Here is a 20,664-nt window from a genome sequence, read left to right on the forward strand (position 1 = left end):
TCACATATATTGTGGGCTCCATGTGAAATTCGAGAGGTTACCAAGGAACAAGATGGCGACGGAAGGCCAGCCGAAATGCAGCTTGCGTTTTTTATGAGAATTTTTTCCTTATTCTAGATGTCTGGGACACGTTTGACACGCAAGGTAACGGTAGAAGGCGGCAAAAAGCTTCCTGAAGCAAGTGGGCAGAGTTCAGGCTCGAGCTCTGCAACAAGACGGAGTGTTTTTGATAGACTGGGCCCTGGAACAAGCGAAGTAAGTAAAGATTGAAATTGACATCATGTTGGTTTCTTAATTTTGTCGACCAAACAACAACAACACGATTATTTAGGTCGCTTGCATCGATGCATAAAAATCTGTTCAATCTTGTGGAAAGCAATAAATCATTACGAAGCAAAATTTCTAGCTAGAGTAAAGAAACAAATGTTTTTGGATTATTTAACACGCTTCCTGTACGCGTTATTGGGGATGCTAGAAAGTAAAGTTATTGTCAGTATACCTTGTAGGAACACCAGTTTTCCCTAGAGTCAGTTTGTTTCCTAGATAAGGATGTTATGTATTGTTTTAAGAAGTCACTGATTTAAAAAAATTCAATTTCTACTTTTTTGCTTTTGTGAGTGCTATGGAATAGACCCTTCCACGCGTACGGTTTCTAACGCCATCTTGGTTGGGGGGGCAAACGCGGCAAAATTGACAGTAAATGTATGGGAAAAATCGGGAGTTTGACGCTCGATAATTCGAGAAAGGTTGACATTCTGCAATTTCTATGAATTACAAACTTAAAATTCCAGCTGAAAGAGTTAACCGATCAAATTTGAGAATATTACTCTCACTAAGAAAGCCGCAAAATTAAGATTTTCATTTTTCATATATTTGCCTGTAAAATGGAGCCGCCGTTCGCGGGAAAATTTAGAAGCATTTGTATGAAAAACTAAAAGTACGATTTCTCGCTCCCAAGTAAACCGATCCCCTTCAAATTTAATCGGTTTACTCTTTTATCTAGTATCTTTAGTTTGCAATTCACAAAAGTTTCAGAATGTCAACGGTCCTCGAATTATCGAGCATCAAACTCCTGATTTTTCCCATACATTTACTGTAAATTTTGCCGTGTTTGCCCCCCAACCAAGATGGCGTCAGAAACCATGGAAGGGTCTATTCAATTTCTACTTTGTTGCTTTTGTGAGTGCTATGGAATTAAATTATTGCATACCTTGTACAGTATGTATATGATGTGGTTCAATTTTACCCTTGGTGCAAGTTGGTATTTTCCTTTGTTCTGGTGTATGTAAATATATGATAATGAATATACAGCAAAGGAAAATACCAGATTGTACCAAAAACCCTCCAATTCAAGTTACATGTAAGACCATTTTAGTCACCATAAAGACTAAAATTTTGGAGCTAGAAACTACCATATTTATTCGATTAAGCGCCCAACCTCGAATTAGCGCCCACCTCGAATAAGCGTCCACCCTAAAGGTAGGAAAAGTTAATAAGCGCCCAGCCTCGAATAAGCGCCCATCCCCACCCACAAAGAAACTGAAAACCATAAGAGGAGTATTGATTATTAAAATTGACTATGTACTACTAAGAAGACTTCCCCCATGACCGAGTTTTCTTAGTATTTTACAGAAACTTTCAATGAACAGTTAAAATTCTGCTTTGGTACATCTTCCCCTTTTAATATTATTTATTGTTTTGTTACAAAAATAAACTTAATATTTGCTGAAAATCGTTAGAATTTAATTAGCGCCCAGCCTCGAATAAGCGCCCACCTCGAATAAGCCCCCACTCCTAAGGACCAAAAAATTTAATAAGTGCCCAGGATGCTTAATCGAATAAATACGGTAAATTGGAACTGAAGCTGCCAGCCTGGCAACTAAAATTGAGAAGAAGGATTGAAAGCCTGAGCTTAATATAGCAACTAAAATTTTCACTGGAGACCAGTCTTGAGCAGTTGGTGGCCAAATGGCCAGTAAGGAACAAAATAAACTTGGAGGGTTAACCAAGGGTAAAGTTAAAACACAAAAAATACAGTCATGTACATAATTTGTAACTTGAGCTTAATGTGGATTGAACTTCTCTTGAGTAAAACTAATTATTATAATTTAATAAGCTTACTTGACTATTTTCCTTGTAGCGACCAAGAATCAGGGAGCCATATCCTCCTGAAAAATGCAGAAACTGGTTGCGGGATGGGAGATGTCAGTTTGGAAGAAACTGCAAATTTCTTCATGGGCCTTTTAGTGGGCCGAAACAGAGAACAAAGGGTGTCAGAAGTATTGTGAGAAGTGATGTGGACAGGTATGATCCATGTATGCATGTAGCTATGAAACAAGAGGCATTGTTTGCGTGAACTCAGGCTGTTTTTTTTTTTACACTTTTTTATGTTGTTTTACCGCTCATTTATCATGAGAAAGTATGAATTATGGAAGTATTGGTCTGTAAAAGGATTCCGTGAGAGATTGGTAATTGTCATTCATGACATCACAGATACATCACTAAATACTGGTATTTGTTTCGATATTTTTCAACTTGTTTACAAACGTTCCTAATTGGTAAATGTGCATTTGTGACATACAGCTGTAGCCATTACACCATTCTTCATAATTTAAACTGTGATTTGCGGGTGAACGTAAAAAAAGCCACAATTTCATCTTCACTCTTGGGCCTTTCCTTAATAAGCCCAAGTAATAAACATTCAGTAAATCCTTACATGGTAAAAAAAAATGCTGTCCGGTCGGACACAACTTTTTAAAGTAGATAGTTTTTCCCACTGGGCAAAAGCAAAAGCTTGTAATTTTGAAAGTATTTTAGCCAGAGAACATTTCAACATTTTTGTTGTTTTACCCTGGCCGTGGTCTACCAATATTTTTGAGTAACTTTTCGTTCTCACTTGTGTGATGGGCAAGGCTGCAGGCAAGTCATCTGCTGACAAAATTTTGATAAAGTAAACAAAGGCAAAAGTGCAGCTTGAGAGCTGCTTGTCTGAAAGGCTTGCTGGAATTGAGTCATGATTTTGATTTGGTTGTTGGTAATGTACTTTATGGTCTATTTTTGAAGTGGCTTTTGACAACATTTTTGGAAGCTCATAATTATTATATGAATAAGTTGTCAATTTCTGCGGGCATGATTCACTTCTTTGTTGTTTTTCCCTTTATATGAAGCCCTGTTAAAAGCTATGTGGGTTTTTTAAGCAAATCCTGTGTTAAATTCCATGTTAGTTCAGAGGAATTTGACTCAATCGAGGGTCACTTAATTTTGCGTAGGCAACTGAGATTTCAGTGAAATTGAGGTGACTGGCCCCTAAGCACTGGAGTTAATTTTTAGCCCTGTAGCTCCGATAAGCCATCCAGTGCCTCATGCTAACATGCAATCCATATAAAAGTACGGTAGAATCCCATTTTTTCAAGCCTCCAGGGTAAACAAAATTTAGGACATTCAAGAAATTCAGGGTAAAATTACAGGGGGGTACTATTTAAGGGAAACAAAAGTTTGTTTGAGGAATTGGCAGTTTCGCGAAACTGAGAGGTTGAGAAATTGTGTTCTAAGTCCTGTATGTAGAGAAACGGATCACTTGTTGCAATGAAACTTGGGCTAACTGTTTTGTTACTGTTTATTTATGTTGGTGATGCTGGTTTTGATGAACACAGATCAGAAGAAAGAGGTATGTATTATTCTGTAAAATGTATATTGACAATTAAAGGGACTGTGTCACAGATTTTAACTGATTTTGATACTGCGGTACCCTTGTTCGCAAAATTTATATTTGTGTTGCAGGAAACCTAAAAATAATAGTCCATTTTTAGAGCATTGAAACTTTTAAGAAGTATCTTTGGCTGCGGATGGCTCAGATGGAAGACGCGGCGGGGGCCCCAGATTGCAATTAGAAAAAGTTAGGCAAACGTTTTCAAGTTGTTTCCGCGTGTCTTCGAAAAATCGATATTTATAGCCATAGGCTAAGCTTGATTTCTATCTGCAAGTTAAGGTTTTATATTCCCTAAGATGTTCAAAGAATCAATTTGAAAAGTATCCGATCGAATGAACCCATCTGCTAAGAGAAAATGCCATTCGGATTTAGAAAAGGTTTGTTGACTGAATTGGAGCTATGGCGGTCATTTTGGAATGATGACTCTCGTTTTGTAAGGTTGAATTTTGACAGTATAAACTTGGGGTTTTTTTTGCGCCATAGTTCTCATCCTGACTGTACGCTGATACATATTTTTTACATTTACTGAAACCTTTTTTTTCTTTCAATGAGCACCTCATTACAATGGTCAGTTATTTCTGCCCCAGGGTGGCCGAGGGGTTCAACTGTACTTTGTGTACTTTGGGGGGGGGAGGGTAACGATGATGATGATGATGATGAAAGATGGTGATGATGATGATGATGATGATGATGATGATGATGATGATGATGATGATGATGATTAAAATGATTAATATTGTTATTTATTATTTTTATTATTTACATTATACATTTCATTTTGTGGGTCTTTTCTTAGATGATGGGACCATGGGTGGTCGAACTCGAAGTCTTGACAGTTTAGAACCTGATGATGATGAAGAGAGGGAAATTCCAATTAAAAAGAAGAAGCACAGATCATTTGATGAATCCTCTGACACTGGCAAGAAGAGTGATAAGGTTAAAAGAAGGCAACACATGGACAAAGACTCTTCAGAAGGTGAGAGTGTGATGAGTGATACAGTGTATCAGAAATTTGGTGCTGCGAATTTACAGTGTGAGTTGTCTTTCGTGTATGGGGGGGGGGGGGGGGGCATGGTGGCCCAATGGTTAGTGCACCAGACTCTGGATCGAGTGGTTCGGGGTTCGAGCGCTAGCAGGGGTCATTGTGTTGTGTTCTTGGGCAAGATGCCCACTTTACTCTCATAGTGCCTCTCACCACCCAGAAGTATAAAAGGGAAGTGGCAAATTTAATTTTTGGGGTACATGTAACCTTGCAGTGGACTAACATCCCATCCATTGAGGAGTAGAAATACTCCTAGTCGCTTAATGCTACAAAAACTGGGGTATAGCTCCAGCCTGCTGGGCCACTAGGATTGAACACAGACCATTGCAGGCTTAACCAACCTTAAGCTGGATTAGTTACTTGAATTTGCCATGTACTCATTTTTTTTTTTTTTTTGTTTTTGCCCTCGGTCTGGGGGTTGGGAAGAGAGAGACCCTGGGAAAGAGGTTGAGATTTTGGGGGCTTTTTTTCGGAGGGAGGGGACTTATTTTCGAAAGTTATACAGTGAGTCTGTTTATAATAAAGGAATTTTTTGTTGTTATTTTTTCGAATTAGACGAGGAGGAGGATGAAGATGAACAAAGCAAACGGAAAAGGAAAGTGAAAAAGCGGCAACTTACCGGCGGTGTTGTCATCACCAAGACCCTCAGTCCAGAACAAGAGGAGAGAGACTGGGGAGATGAGGAGTACGAGGAGGAGCGAAGTGATTTGGACTGGGAAGAACGGGGAGAGCTAGACTTTGAACGCCAGCTGAATTTAGAAAAGCGAAGACAAGATCTTCAGCGTCAGCTGGCTCTTATGGATGAGGAGGAAGCGGCGAGAGAGAAAGCCGAAAGGAAAGTCAAAGATGTTAAGAAAGAAAAAGACGAAGAACCGAAACCAGTGATTCCCGTGGTGCACAGCAAACTGCATCCAGATAAATCGTCCGTGTCTCCTGGGGACGAGTTCTCGCCAGTCTCCTCGCAGTCAACTCCAAAGAAAAAGAAGAAAAAATCGGAAGGCGAACCGAAAAAAGTGAAGACAAAACGCAAGTTGTCGCCGTCGACTAAGGAGGTAAAGAAACGGAAAGGTGTCAAGCCAGTTTCTGAAGGTTTGGAGATTGGTTTTGTAGACGAAAGAGCTCGAAAAATGCCAGATTTGCCACCGGAAAGGTCAAAAGTGTTGGGTGCTCGTACGCAGCATGAGTTTGAAGGGAGTAGTGAAGAAAAGCCACGCGTTACCAAAAAGAAACAGCTGAAGACAAAATCGAAGGAAAGTCACTTCGGGGACGCTTATTTAAGTCCCTCGGGTCCCTCGGGTATTGGACCCTCGGGATCTCCACCAAGAGAGGAAATCCCGCATGACAAGAGGTCGTATACTCCTGAAGAACAAAGGCCTCCCGTGGAAAAGATACGTCGGAGAACAGCTTTATCTTCTCCTGAAGGCCCTAACTCTCCGGCTGTCCGCTATGCGAGTGACAGCAGAACTCGTAGAGTCACAGACCCCTCCGAGGAGGGAAGTCCCCGGAAACCTGTCCGGGAGGTCCACGGTGCCGGGCCACCCGGGGAGGGGGAATATAAAACAAAGGCAAAAGGGTACGACAAGCGTTACAAATCAGAAGCGTCGCCGTCTACCCCGGAGCATGGCCGTAGGACAGTGGTAAAAGACACACGGCATGTTGAGGAAGGAAGGGCTGAAAGAAGAAAGAAAATAGTGGAAGAAGAACCACCCCGCAGCCCTTCTCCCGAGGATATCCCCGCGCGGGGCCCGGTCACACCACCCGAGGAACAGCGAAGGCATAGGACCCCACCACCTAGGGGGGATAGACGCGGACCACAAACCCCACCGGGTGAACCTGATTTTGATAACGGAGCACCGAGGCAAATGGAAAGCGATCGAGCCCCACTTCGCCGTCGGGGACCGTATACTCCGCCGCCCCCCAACCACTCCCCCCGTGCGGACTAGAGGTGACAAAAATCGCGAAGAATTTTATGAGGGGAGGTCTGAGACGGTACCGTATCGCGATGAGGGTGTCCCCTCGCGGAGTAAGGAGCGGGGTGAACGTGAAACTCGATATTCGAAACAGAGAGGGGAAGATGTTGCAGATGAGTTATCGCGAGGTGGCCGAGGGCATCCTCAGGTAGACGAAGGCTATCCGAGGAGCCGAGCTCGGGACGAAGATCTTGGCAGAGGTCGACATCGCGAGGATCGCCAAGACGAATATCATCAACCAGGTCGGCCGAAAGACGAACGAGCAGACGAGTTTCACCGAATTCGCGATCGTGAACCAGAACGTAGCGACGATCATCACGGAAGCCGTGCCGAAGAGCCCCGAGGTGACGATCTCCCGCGGAGAAAGCCAGAAAGAGATGATGAATATCTTCGGCGAAGAGATGAACGGGACGACGACCATTTACGCTCGCGAAATCGGGAGCCAGAGAAAGGCGACGAACGCCCACGACGGAAAGACGAGCGAAATGACGAACATCAACGAGGGCGTGTTCGTGAAGAGCACGAGGATGATTTGCAGAGGTCCCGCGGAGGACGTGATTTTCCCAGGCGTCAGTTTGAGGGTGGAGACGAAAGACACTGGGAAGGACGCGGTGACAGAGACGCTAGAGAAGTTCAGTTAAGCGATCGTGACAGACGACGGCCTGATATTCCCCGGCAAGACATGCAAGACAAGTAGGTTCTATGTCTAACTTGCACATTTTTGTTAGTCTGTTCACAGCCCTCAATTTTCTCGTATCTTTTTTTCGATCGTTGAACGCGGTGAGAGAATACCGAGAGAACTGGGCGCCAGCACAAAACGGGAGGTGCGAGGGGGGACCACTTCCCCTCGCTTCGCTATCGCGCTTGCCGTTCATCTCGCGTTTATTGCGCGTTGGAAGAGTATAGAGGCTGTGAACAGTCTACATTTCCGTTATCGAGACTTCATTTCTGCAGCACTTTGAGCATGAGGTAAGCGGTCATAACAAGTATACCCGGACAGTGCTCACTATACCTCAAAAAAAAGTCGTCTTGATTGTATGGCCCTTTCTCTACAAGCAGTTGACCCTAGGGCGCTTACCATTACTCAGAACTGGCCGGCCAGACAGGTATACCATTCGAGAACAGAATTCCGTTTTGTTAGTCGTATTTGTCCTGTCAAATCAGTAGTGATAAATATTGTACACTGTTGTGGTGGATTTGTGGGAGAATCCATGGAAGAGACTTATTTCACTCCAAAACCCCCTGACCGGCCTTCCAGGTCTGACAAATGGAAATCGCCCAAAGAAACAAGATAGAAACCTCTCTATGTTGTTTTTGCCTTATCTAAAATTTTTACACCAGCAAATTGTTTTCACAAGGTTCATCAGACAGGTGATGTCTTGTATACCGCTCTTACCCTGGGGTCCTCCTTCAGTACACTTGTTTTGACGACTTCCCTTAGATGCGACAAAGTTTAACAACTTCAATAGATAAGCCCGCGGATACAGTGGAAACCAGCAATAAGGACAGTTGTTTAATACGTACACATCTTTATTACGGATGTTAAACGGAATCCTCGCTATTATTGTTATAGGGAGTGTTTTTTTGCTAGCTTCGGGCTGAGTAGTGGGCAAGATGAACAATCTCCTGGTCATAAGTGTATTTAAACGGAAATTTTTCCTGTTTTCAGCCGCAGCCGTGAAAGACCTGGCGATAGGCCACGTGACAGAGAGGGTCGCCATCCACCCTCAGGACCTGACTATCACAGACGCACATCCCCCATCCCCCACGGGCCTCGACGATCATCCCCACCCCATGGACCCCCGAGGGGTCCGCATCGCTTCGAGGAGCGGAGGCGTAGTTTATCTCCGGGAGGTCGCAGAGAAGAAAGTTATCGCCCTGGTCCTCCGAGAGACCAAGGGGGGTATAGCACGGGACGAGAGCCAGTACGTGGGAGGGGTGGGTACTCCGCACCTTTCGATAATCGTAGCCGACCTATGGAGGGTCGACGAAGAAACTCACCCCCTCCTAGACAGTACGTGGAACGTGGCAGAGGTGCGCCGCGAGGGAGGGGAAGTAGAGGTTAGTGGAAGTTTGTAACTTCAAATTTTTTAGCCATAGTAAACAGAAATCGTTTTTCTTTCCGCACGCGAAATTGTTTTCCCATTTGGAGACGTCTGGAAATTTCAAGACGAGCATCAAGCAATCAGAGACAACATCAGTCTGGAATATTTTGGGTCGGGTCCCTTCGTCTAGTCGTTTGGTCTCTTGACTTGCCTTTCGCAACTTTAGTAACACACGAAAATATGTTGTATTACAAGGCTTGGACAAAGTTATAGGGAAAGCAGCTTTATTTATACAAGTTATCATGTTCTTAAACTTGCGGGACAGTGTATATGAAACAAAATACTTTAAATGACTCAGCATAGCTAAGAAATGCAGCAAGCAGTAGATTAATCACTTGGCTTTTTACTTATCCAGTCCCTAACCCTTGGGGTGGGGGGTTAACATGGCGTGGCCAAGGACTTGAACTCGGGACTACAGATATCAATCTACTTAGAGACAGGTTGGAGGCAAGGAACCCGCCCCTTAAGTATAACAGGAGCGGCACCCTAGCCACTGAGCCACACCGTCTCTGTTTCTTTTATCACATTGAAAATAAAAATACTACGTATGCCATTACGCACACAGGTGGCCGAGGCTTCCCCGACAGAATTCGACCGCCAGGGGACCGGTACCAAGATTCGCCTCGCGACAGAGGAGCACCATGGGATCCAGAGCGTCGTCGTGAAAGGGATCATCCACGTGACCGGGACCGAGCACACGGCGAATCACGTGACAGAGACAGACGTCCGAGAGGAGAGGTGTCACCGGGGCGTGCTCCCAGGCACTGGGAGGACAGGAGAGGCGGTGAGTGCTTGGATCACTGCTTCCGTTTGTCCGTAGACACTTAAAGGGACCGTGTCACGGGAGTTGAGTTTATTAAGATACAAGCAAACGAGATGAACTTTGAAACTGTTCAGCCCAACAATATTTCAAAAACCCATATCGCAATCCGTTTCAATCTTCATCATTTTTGCCCATCAGTACCTTCGTTTGTACTGCTGTGTTACTGAAATGTTACTTCATTGATTAAGAGGTTATTTTTATATTTTACCGAATAGATGGTCATTTCCCATGCCTAAATGGCAAAAATCTGTGACACTGTCCCTTTAAGGGTTTACACTAAACGATTTGTCGGCCCCATTCGATCTAAGCAAATTGACACGCTGCGATTCGTCGGCCGGCTTTTCTTTGCCTATTTGAATTGAAAGGATGAAAGTCGACCCATTTTTAAAAAAATCTGTGACATTGCAACAGATTTTCAAGAAATCGGGCCGATTTTTAAATACGCACTCATTTTCTTATCAAATCTGCGCCAAATCGCGCCGACAAATTGTAGCGTGTACGCCGGCCTTTAGTGGAAGACGGGCATTTTGTTTGTCGAACATCGTTAAAGAGTCGAAAGGAATTTCGGGTTTTTTAGCCAATCAGAAAATTGATCGAACATTTGCGAGGAAACCGAAAGCTGTCGGGTCAGTTTAAAGCAATACCATTTCAGGTCATGTGGCTATGTTTGGGAGTTTAAATAAAACAAAACGACTAAACAATCATCTCTTTGTACCTTAACAGTCAACAATTAACTTATTTCACGGCGAAACTGACCAGATAGGTTAACATGGTCGGCAGACCAACAGATTTTCACTTTTTCGTGGAATTTATTTTCCAGGAAGCCCGGGGCGAGCTGGTAGCCCACCACGTGATCGCCGGGCGCATGAGCCGGAGAAAATGCCGCGTGAGGTGGAGGAAGAACGCAGGCGCCGATCAGACGACGAAGAGGAAGAATGGGAATACGAGGAAGATATGGGAGAGGAAAAGGATAAGATTCCACGACAAGGGGAAAGGTATGAGTTGGCATTGTGAATCTGCGTATAATTTATTATCATTGGTGATGTAGTCATTTTACCTAAGATTATTGAAAAATGGTTATGAAGGATGGTCGCAGTTTTGGGCTTTCTTTTAGAAAAAGGGAAGCGGTCTTTTATCTGTTTGCATAGCCTAATGTGGCATTTGAGAAAGGTTGGGAGAATTCGGTAGTGTACCTGTTTTTTCTTTTTTTTTTTTTCCTGTCTGTGGCTAGATTTTTATAGTAGAATCCCGATTTCTCAAAATTCAAGGGGAAACGAGAATTGCTTCAAGAAATCGGGGGTAAAATTACAGAGAAGTACTGTACTTGGGAAACGAAAATTGGTTCAAAAAAATTGGGAGATTCGAGAAATCTAGATTCTACTGTATATAAACTTTGAAATTGTTCAAAACTGTTTCGAGTGTTGCCAATTACTATGTGAACACGCGCGCTACTTTCTATTTTTTGTACATTGGCAAAAAGATCTCGGATCTTGCGAATCTCCGAAAATAAGGAAACCGGCTTACAACAATGCTAAGGATAACCCTGAAATGGAACAGCATCTTATATTATTCACTTTTTTTACCGCCTACTTATTATTCGTGTCACCTACGCCACAATTATTTTTATACCCTGCACTGTGAATATTTTCTCATTCCCTGATGATGCCGTGGATCGGCGAAAGCTAGGAATAAAGTACGTAAAATACGGTAGCTTAGAGGACACTGTCACCAGTTTCGCTTCAAAAACTCAAGAGCCAAAAGAATGAACTACGAATAGTGGTCCATTTTATTAAAAATCACCATGCAAGTGTACTGAAGCGATAAACAAATGATTTATTGCGATTCCTTCAGGATTTTAACATCTCAATTGAAAAAATCAGACTGATTTTTTCAAGTTTTGTCCTTGTGGAATGGAAAAACACCTAAAAATTATTATGGCTCCCTTCTTCCTTCAACAACAATTTACTTTATATCTCCATCTTGATGTACTAGGTGCATTTCATGTACGAGAATACCTACCGTAAAATTCCGGTTATAAGCCCCCCCCCCCCCCCCCGCTTATAAGCCCCTCGGTTATAGGCCCATCAACCTGGAAACAAAAAAATACATCTGAATATAAGTCCCCCCGGATATAAGCCCCCCTCTACCGGATGACAGTACTGAACAGGGCTAAATGTTGCTTTTTGTGCGTTTTTAACTTAAAAACGTATTTCGATCAACACTCCCGAGGCTCGTTTCGAAACGTTGTTTTCCTTACGCTTATAAGCCCTCCCGAATATAAGCCCCTCCGCTTATAAGCCCACCCAAAAACCCTTACGAAGTTGTATAAGCCCAGGGCTTATAACCGGAATTCTACGGTATTCGCCATTTAGTACTTTTACCGAAAAGTATCAAAATCCCCGCGACAGTGTCCCTTTCAGGCCTCACTCGACTGACTAATTACCATCACTCAAGATGCTACTGAAGGACAACTTCAAACGTTTGACGAAACTGAGATAAACTTGAAAAATTGTCAGGCCGAAGTTTTTCAAGTCTACCCAAACGCAATCTATTTTAATCTTCTCCAAGTTTGTTTATCCTTGCTGCTTCTTGGTTTTTCTTTGTTACTTTTAAGTTGTTCTACAGCTTTAAGCCGTTATTCTAGATATTTCAGTTGTATTTCTATGAGCAGTTGGTACTGCTGAAACCGTCTAAGATTGCGTGACCTAGCCTAAGATTGCGTGACCTAGCCCTTCTAATCACGTCGTTGCATTTTTTTCTTGATTAACAGAAAACGACCAAGGGAAACGGGTTCGTCTGCCTCGACAATCGAGTCGCCTGTTGGAGGAAAAAGACGTCGTAGTACCGAGACACCGGAGATGGAGGAAGCGCCCATGATAGACACCCCGAAAGGTGAAGAACAGGAAGCCCAAGCCACCACAGGAACACCAGGGAAACAAACTGCGAAACTCAAAAAGAAGAAAGTGAGCAAAAAAGAGGGAAAATTGCCGAAAACGGAAGAAGAAGCTAATCTCGAAGTTCAAGTGCCTCAAGAGTCGCCTGTAGAATCTGAAGAACTGTTGGAAGGCGAGAGGCCAGCTAAAGCGGAGAAAAAGAACAAGAAAGAGAAAGGAAAAGTCAAAGAAAAAATTACAAAAAAGAAAAAGAAAATTGCTGCAGCGTCAGCGGAAGAATCCGAAGTTGCTCCGGAATTGGCCGAAGAACCAACGAACGTGACCGAAGAGAGTGGCGTCACTTCGTCGGAAAATCTCGGGGAAGTGACGCAACCGTCCGAAGAGGAACCGATTTCTAAGGTGGCAAAGAAACGCCGACACCCGGGCGCTCCCGAAGGAGAGGAAACGAAGGTGAAGGGAGGAGATAAACCACCGAAGAAAAAGAAAAAGAAGAAACATCAGCCTGAGGTTGTCGTTCAACCGTGGGCCGACCTGGCGAGGGCGAGGACGAAGAAACGACTGTTGACAAATCTGAAAATAACGAAGGTCAGGTAAGCGAGAAAGATGGGCAGCTTGCACTAGCGAAGGAAAATGACGACAAGAAATCTTCAGACGAAACGCAGGATTCTACAAAAGTCGAGGAGCCACTTGAGGTGTTCAGTGATTGGAGCGACGACAGCCCGATCGGAGATGACACCTGGTCCGACATAAACGAACCGGAGATTCCCGAGCACAAGCCGAAGACCGACGAGAAAGAGCGCAAGACTGTAGCGTCGCCTGTCCCGCCAGCGTACGATGATGTTTACGATCCGATTAGCGACGACGAACTTGATGCGATGTTAGGGGACGAAGACGAGGAGGGTGGGGCAGGGCTTTCTGATGCCAAAGGTTCAGCAAGTGCCCCTATGGCCGTTGAAGAAGTCGATTGGAGCGCGTTGGTCTCCGCACAAAGCACTTTGGAGAAAACAGGTACTGAGATCTGTCTTATTACAGTTGAACCTTCACAGCGGTCAAACGCAAAAATGACATCACCTCCGGTTTTCGGCGCCTCCAACTTTTCTAAGGATTTGACTCAAAAGTGTGCAAACTTTTGTAGGAAATTGTTATAGAAATAGCACGGTAAAAGAAAATTTCAAGCTGGGAAACTTAGTGGAGATCAATTATCAAATTTCCTATCCATAAGCGGCATATAAACCTTAACTTTCCAGGGACGGCGTTAACTTTTGGCTTTAAAGCGAAAGCTTTTGGAACATTTAAGACTTTGCATGGAGAAGTTTGGAGAAGTTTTGACGGGAATTTATACGCACGCGCGTGGTGTTTGACCGCTGTGTGAGTTAAACCCCTATTAAGGCGGGGGTTCGCGTGAAAGCCGTTTTTCCATCGTTTAATGTGGGTTTAATGCGAATATCCTGGGGTGCTCTTTTTTTTTTTTTTTTTTTTTTTTTTTATTTATTTATTTAAACAAACATTACTCTGCATACATTACTCAGCATCACTCTAGTTATTACATTGCTCTGCTTATTGAATTAATCACCAGTGTTTATCACTAACTTATACTAACAGTGATTTACTAACGGTCACTAGCAGCGTAATGTTACTTACTTTACATTGCTAAGCAAAACATAACTTACAATACATCACAATACAAAATCACTATTCACTAGTTAAGCTTACTTGCCTGGTTGTAATTACTCGTAGTGCTATACAGAACGACACCTTAGTTACTTTCTATGGACACAACAAATTAAATTTAAGAGCAGTGTTGGTGGAAACAGGATAAGATTTTGGGCTTTGGTTTAGTGTGTCTGTCTCAAATGGCTAATTAAATCAAAAGAGGAAGTAAATAAAAAGTCTTCGCGGGAGACTCTGTGACTTAGGGAAGAGCGCATTTCTCTATTTGCCATTGTAATATAGCTTTTCTTTGAAATTCCTGCATGTCTGGTTTCTTGTCTAAACATTTACAAACGTAAATGTATTGCTTTAGGATAATGACGAAAAGGTGTAGTCTGCGTCTTGGGTAATCGGTTAGGTGAGTTAAACGGGGGATGTCGTTAAAAGTTATTTGTTTATTTGAAAGTGTAATGTCGGCGTCATTTTCATGATTGAACCATGATATGGCTTTCGAGTAAAAGGCTGTTGTTACGGTACAATCTAGAAATGTATGTTCTATAGAGTCTGGTCGAAGACAAAGAGTGCATGCTTCATCCTCAGCTAGTCTGAATTTAAAGAGCTCCTTTTTGGTCATTATTATTCTGTGCAGTAACCTGAACGAGAATTGTCTTAATTTATTATCCTTTGTGAATTTATATATAGACGAAAATTTTTTTCCCCAATCTGTGAAGAGATCAGGGAATTTGTTTTTCCAGTTTTTTATACCAGTAGGCTCGGTGATACAGTTTCCATTGAGAATTTTATAGTAGTTTTTGCAGCGCATTTCAGTTAAATCCATGGTAGGAATCCCTGAAGAAGATATATTTGTTGTGTTTGACAATTCTTGCGAGGGCACTTCAGTTGTGGCAGCTTTCTTTTTTAAATCCGATGGGATAGCAGCAATTAATTGAAGGTAGTGAAGAAAGTTTGTTTTAAGTTTAAACTTGTTTTGGAATTCTTCAATCGTTAAAAAATTCCCATTCGCATTTAGAACATCTTGTACATAAAGAATTTTTCGTTCGAACCAAGATCTCCAAAAAACGGGATGATTTTCAATGGTTATGGCCTTGTTGTTCCACAGTAAGAATTCACCGTAAGAAAATATATTGGTCTTGTTTTTAAATTCTTGGAAATATTGTAGCAGTTCTCGATAGAAATTAGGTAAACATTTGTTTATGGATTCAGCATTATAGTTGGATTTGAGAAGAAAGTGGAGACCACCGTACTCTGAAAGATAGTAATTCGGGATTGCTTTCCATAAGTCGTCGGTATCACCTAGTAACCTACTTATCCATGCTAAGCGTAAGGATTTCACCATTGTTGCAAAATTAATAAAATTTAGTCCCCCTTCCGCTAGGGGTTGATATATAACTGCTCTCTTTATTTTATCTTTTTTGTTTTTCCATAGAAAAGAGAAGAGTTGTGTTTGAACAATTTTAATAACTGCATTTGGAACGGAAAGCAAAGATGCCCCGTAGACTAATTGGGACACACCTAACGTTTTAGCCAATAAGGATTTGCCATAGAGCGTGAGATCCCTAGAAAGCCATAAATTCAATTTAGTTCTCATTTTCCTAATTCTACTGAGGAAATTCTCTTCAATGTTCTTATCTTGGTTGTATGATAGAAAGGTCCCTAAAACTTTAATTGGCGCTCTCGTACTTTTAAATTCCAGAATCTTACAAGTATTGTGTTTCATTGAACCTAACCACATTGCTTTGGTCTTCTTCCTATTTAATTTTAGCCCTGAGATGTCCCCAAATACCTCTATAGTTTGAAGGTGTGATTTGAGGGAGTCTGTACTATTTGTTATGATAGTTGTGTCGTCAGCAAATTGCGAAATTCTCGCTTCTTTATCATTTGGTAAACATATACCTCTACAGTTCGGGCTCTGACGGATCTTCAATGCTAGCAATTCCACAGTAAGGATAAAGAGGGAAGGGCTTAGTGGACATCCCTGTCGCACCCCTCTTGTTACTTCAAAATAATTGGTCATACGACCACCATTCATAACAGAGCTTTGTACATTATTGTAGATAACAGAAAACCATTTTTTAAAAGTGCAGCCGAATTTAAACACATCTAGAGTTTTTGATATAAAATTCCATTCTATAGTGTCGAATGCCTTTTCGAAATCAACAAAAAGAAAAATTCCAGGCAGTTTCTTAATATCTGTATACTCCATTATATCATTCAAGAGTCTAATATTTTGTCCTATATATCTCCCATTAACAAAACCCGTTTGGTCAGAGCAAACTAATTTTGGTAAGACTTTTTCCATTCTCCTCGCCAATGCCTTAGTTAATATTTTGTAATCAATATTGAGTAGAGATATAGGGCGCCAGTTCTTCAATTCCGTCAAGTTCTCATCGCCTTTTGGGATGAGTGTTATTGTTCCTCGTTTCTGGGATACAGATAATGAACCTTTGCGAAAAGCTTCATTATAAGAATTAAGAAGGTCCTTACAGAGAAGATCGAAAAAAGTTTGATAAAATTCCTTTGTAAAACCGTCCTCCCCTGGGGATTTATTATCCGCAAAGGAGGTTAATGCTTCTTTCAATTCGTTGATAGTCAAATCTTTTTCTAGGAAGCTTTGTTCTTCCTCATTGAGTTGAGGAATGTTGAGATCCTCAATAAAGTCGTTGAATTTTTGCTCAAATGCATGGTTGTCCATGTTTCTATTTATTTTAGCGGTGTACATTTTCCTGAAAAAAATTTCAATTTCCTTGTTGACTTGTGCGGGGTTTGAAACTATCTCTTCTTTTTCTAGTTTCACCTCTCGGATCAATTTTTTCTCGTAGTTTGTTTTTTCGAGATTATAGAAATATTTGGTAGGCTTTTCTCCTTGTTCTACCCATTTCATCTTTGACCTGAACATGGTCTCTTTACCTCTTATTTCATGGAGTCGTTTTAGTTCTTCTTTGGCGGCCTCGAATTTTTCTAGGATATCCTGGTCGAAATAATCTCCATTGCAAATTTCGAAGTCGAGTTCTTGTAACTCTTTCTGAAGGGCCTCTTCCTTGTTCCTTAATTTACATCTTTTCTTTTTTGAATATCCTATAGTTTTTGATCGTAATTCCATCTTGATTAGTTCCCATAGAAGCTGGTTGTCTGTAACTTTGGAGTGTTTTCTTAATATTTGTGGATAATAAAAAGCGATCAGTTCTTTATAGTTATCATCTTCCAATAGGGTGTTATTAAATTTCCATAAACCTGGACCTCTATTAAACTCGCTTTTAACAACGATACTTAAGAAGATCGCGTTATGATCGGGCGCTGTCGAAATACGAATTTCCGCTTGTCTAACATCGCAAGAAAGCGAGCGCGGAACAAGAAAGTAGTCGATCCTCGATTTTAAGTTTAACGATTTTGATACGTAGGTAAAGGATTTCGACTTTGGATGCAGATCACGATAAATATCAGTGAGGTTTAATTCCTCCATAAGATCTACGAGTGTGTTTCTACTGCTTGTAGCCTTCCACGGGAGACCGCCGAGTTTATCAATTCGATTAAGAGTGATATTCCAGTCACCGGATATGATGACTTTTGATGTATCAGTTTTAGAGATAAGTTGTTGGCTTAGTGTTTTTATAAAGTCGTCTTGGTCGTGACAGTTATTTGGGCCGTAGATGTTTGTAATAAAAAAATATTTCTCCTCTATTGTAAGTTTTGCAATTAAGAATCTTCCCTCGGGATCTACTTGAATGCTATTTAAATTGAAAGGTGAATTGGGATTGCGTTGATGGATAATTCAAGGCACTCTAAATATAAGTGGCGCCCGTGTTTCTACGTTTGCTCCTTGTGTGGCTATTGTGAACTTTTGGATAACCAATCGGAGAACTTTTCGTGTTTGACTCAAAATTGTGGAATGTAAGTTAAACCGCGGCCTTTGTCCGCCCGTTACATGTTTTAAGTCTGATTACTAATGCTCTTGTTTTTGGTTTTTAGGACAAGAGCCTGGGTCTCACCTAAAGCGGTTCACACCTGGTCACGTGTTCTCGCGGATTGGAATCTCTTCCTCGCTCGCTGGTCCGCGGCTTACCAAACTAGTTCAAAAAGCATGCGCGGAGATAGCAAAGGATAAACCCTCAGGGGTACAGACAGTGGATTCGAGTGACGTAGAGGACACGTGCGAATCACAAGTTACCAATAGCGTCGGCGCGTTAATGGCAGGCGCGGCTGCAAAAGCGCGGGAAAGAGAACTGTTGTTTTCGAGCGTGGGGCCGTGTAGGCGGGCGCTGTGTGCTCGCAGAGATCTGGCGATGAGAAAGCGGCTGAGGAGGCTGACGGGAAAGGTATGTTGAGGCTTTATCATTAGAGCAGTTTTCAATTGAGTGTCGTAAAACCAAAACCAAAGTAATTACTCCGGCCAATCTAAGCTAATGTTTAGTAATTGAAATAGTTATATAAAAGAGTTTAAAAACTAAAGCGAATTACAAGCATGAACTGGTATATAACAAAAAAGATAAAAATCGTAAATTAGGTGCTATGAATAAAGTGGGCTTTGACAAGATTTTTAAAAGAGGAGAGTGATACAGCTTGTTGGATTTTTAAAGGTAGGGAATTAAAAAGAAATCTAAAAGTACGCTTGGGTTTAGCTTGGGTTTGCTTGCTTGGGTTTAGGTAGATGGAGGTCAGACTTCCTTCGAGTGTTGTAGCCATGTACATTGTAGTTCCTAATGAAATAGTTACTTAAATACTGAGGAACTAAGTTATGCAAACATTTACCGTTTGTGTAAATGAAATTGCACCATTAATCTTTAAGGGACACTTTCACGGGAATTTTTCTGCTTTTCGGTAAAAAGTACTAAATTGGCGAAGTGGCCTTGCTCGTACATAAAATGCACCTAGTACATAAGATGAAGATGAAGTAAATTATTGATAGAGGAAGAGTGGAGCAATTTTTATTTTTAGCTGTTTTTCCAGGCCACAAGGGCAGAACCTGAAAATCAACCCGAGTTTTCAAGTTGAGATCATCACAGTATTATCAATAGTTTACAGCTTCAGTACACTGCCATAGTAATTTTTAACAAAACTGGACCACTATTCGTAGGTTTCTTTTATGTCTTTAGGCTTTTGAATTTTTGAAGTGAAGCTCGTTATCATAGTTAGTGCTCTTTTAAGCCCGCCGCACACTAGCCGATTATTACCGATTGGCCAAGCAATGCCTGAGATAAGAAAGGTTTGTCAATACAAAGCTTTCTCGAGAGGCAAGGACAAATGTGTTGACGAATCGCAAATTTCTCCTAACTAACATTAAAAGAAATATATAGTAGCCAGTAATGAGAATTACTCTTTTACACCTCGGATTGTAAATGGTTTGCAGTAAAGAAACGGTCAAATCATTTACTTGCTATTTTCTTTGTCTCTGACAGGTTGGTCTTTTCCAAACCCCGCCGTCGGCCCCAGTCGACAACGAACTTTATTCGATGAGCGTGGCCTTGTACAAACATGAACATCCCTCCACGGACTCCTCTGTTACGAAGTTAATCCCCTCAAGGGTGGGGACAGTTCTGACCACAGTGAATTCTTAAGATCTCCTGCTCTTTGTCTATTCCCGTTAGGTAGTACAGTAGTGTATTTTCTTTTACCATTAAAGATAGCTCAGCTATAACCAAACGGTGGTACCACTCTTTGCTGTATACAAAATGTCAACCACGATTTGAAGAATAGTCCGGCGGCTTAGCTCCTGAATTGTGCGATTTTTGATACAAGCACCAAACTTTGCAGGATTACAGGCAACGCCAATTTCCTGTTTTCAGCTAGTAAATAGTAATGAAATTTTTAGCCAACAGGCCCCTTCCCCACGAAGTACTTCTTCTTGCGCTCTTATAAACCTTTTATTGTAGATTTTATTTCAAAAATACAGATATGAATGCTTTGAATACGGCTTAAAATTGTCATGTTTTTACTTTTTTTATACCAATAATTTACTAGGAAATTATTGCATGCTCCCTCGCGTCTTTCGTTTTGCGCTTACGTCCAGGTCTCTCGCGATTCATTCCCCGGTCCCAGCGTTCGCCATTGGCTAACAGAAGAAAAATTCGAAAATATAGAAGGCTGTGAACAATCCAAATTACAGCATTTCATTCTAAATTTTGTACGTGCGAGCGGTTTTCATGGAAACTGGCGTTTTTCGGTCTTGACACTATATCTGAAAAAACTTCTGTTGGTGACCACTTTCAGCCTGCCAAATTTCACGCTTGTATCAAAAAGTGCACAAATCAACTACAATTTCGAGCTAAGCCGCCAGACTAGAACTGCGTCTTCGCCAAATTTTATTCTGTTCCACGCGCGGCGTTCGGGTTGTTAGGGAGCAGTGCGAAAAACGGCGAGCGAAAAATTTGTGGTGCCCGGTGTGGCCCTTCGCCATGTTTTCTACTCGCGGTTTTTTTTGCGCCGCTTTTCAACTAACGGAACGTCTGGAACAGG

At 41.8% G+C, this 20,664-nt stretch overlaps 1 pseudogene across 1 annotated transcript; it reads left to right on the forward strand.

Moving 5' to 3' along the window:
- Positions 1-39: 39 nt before the first annotated feature.
- Positions 40-19,851, forward strand: LOC144662522 (uncharacterized; annotated as a pseudogene). The gene is made up of 11 exons (XR_013572464.1): positions 40-255; positions 2,141-2,304; positions 3,654-3,667; positions 4,506-4,685; positions 5,307-7,414; positions 8,391-8,782; positions 9,392-9,610; positions 10,470-10,644; positions 12,420-13,551; positions 18,181-18,527; positions 19,608-19,851. The product of XR_013572464.1 is annotated as an uncharacterized LOC144662522 (transcript).
- The last annotated feature ends 813 nt before the right edge of the window (positions 19,852-20,664 follow it).

The sequence above is a fragment of the Oculina patagonica genome, chromosome 8 (assembly GCF_052425735.1).
Source record: "Oculina patagonica isolate OP01 chromosome 8, crgOcupat, whole genome shotgun sequence".
Classification (NCBI taxonomy): Eukaryota; Metazoa; Cnidaria; class Anthozoa; order Scleractinia; family Oculinidae; genus Oculina; species Oculina patagonica.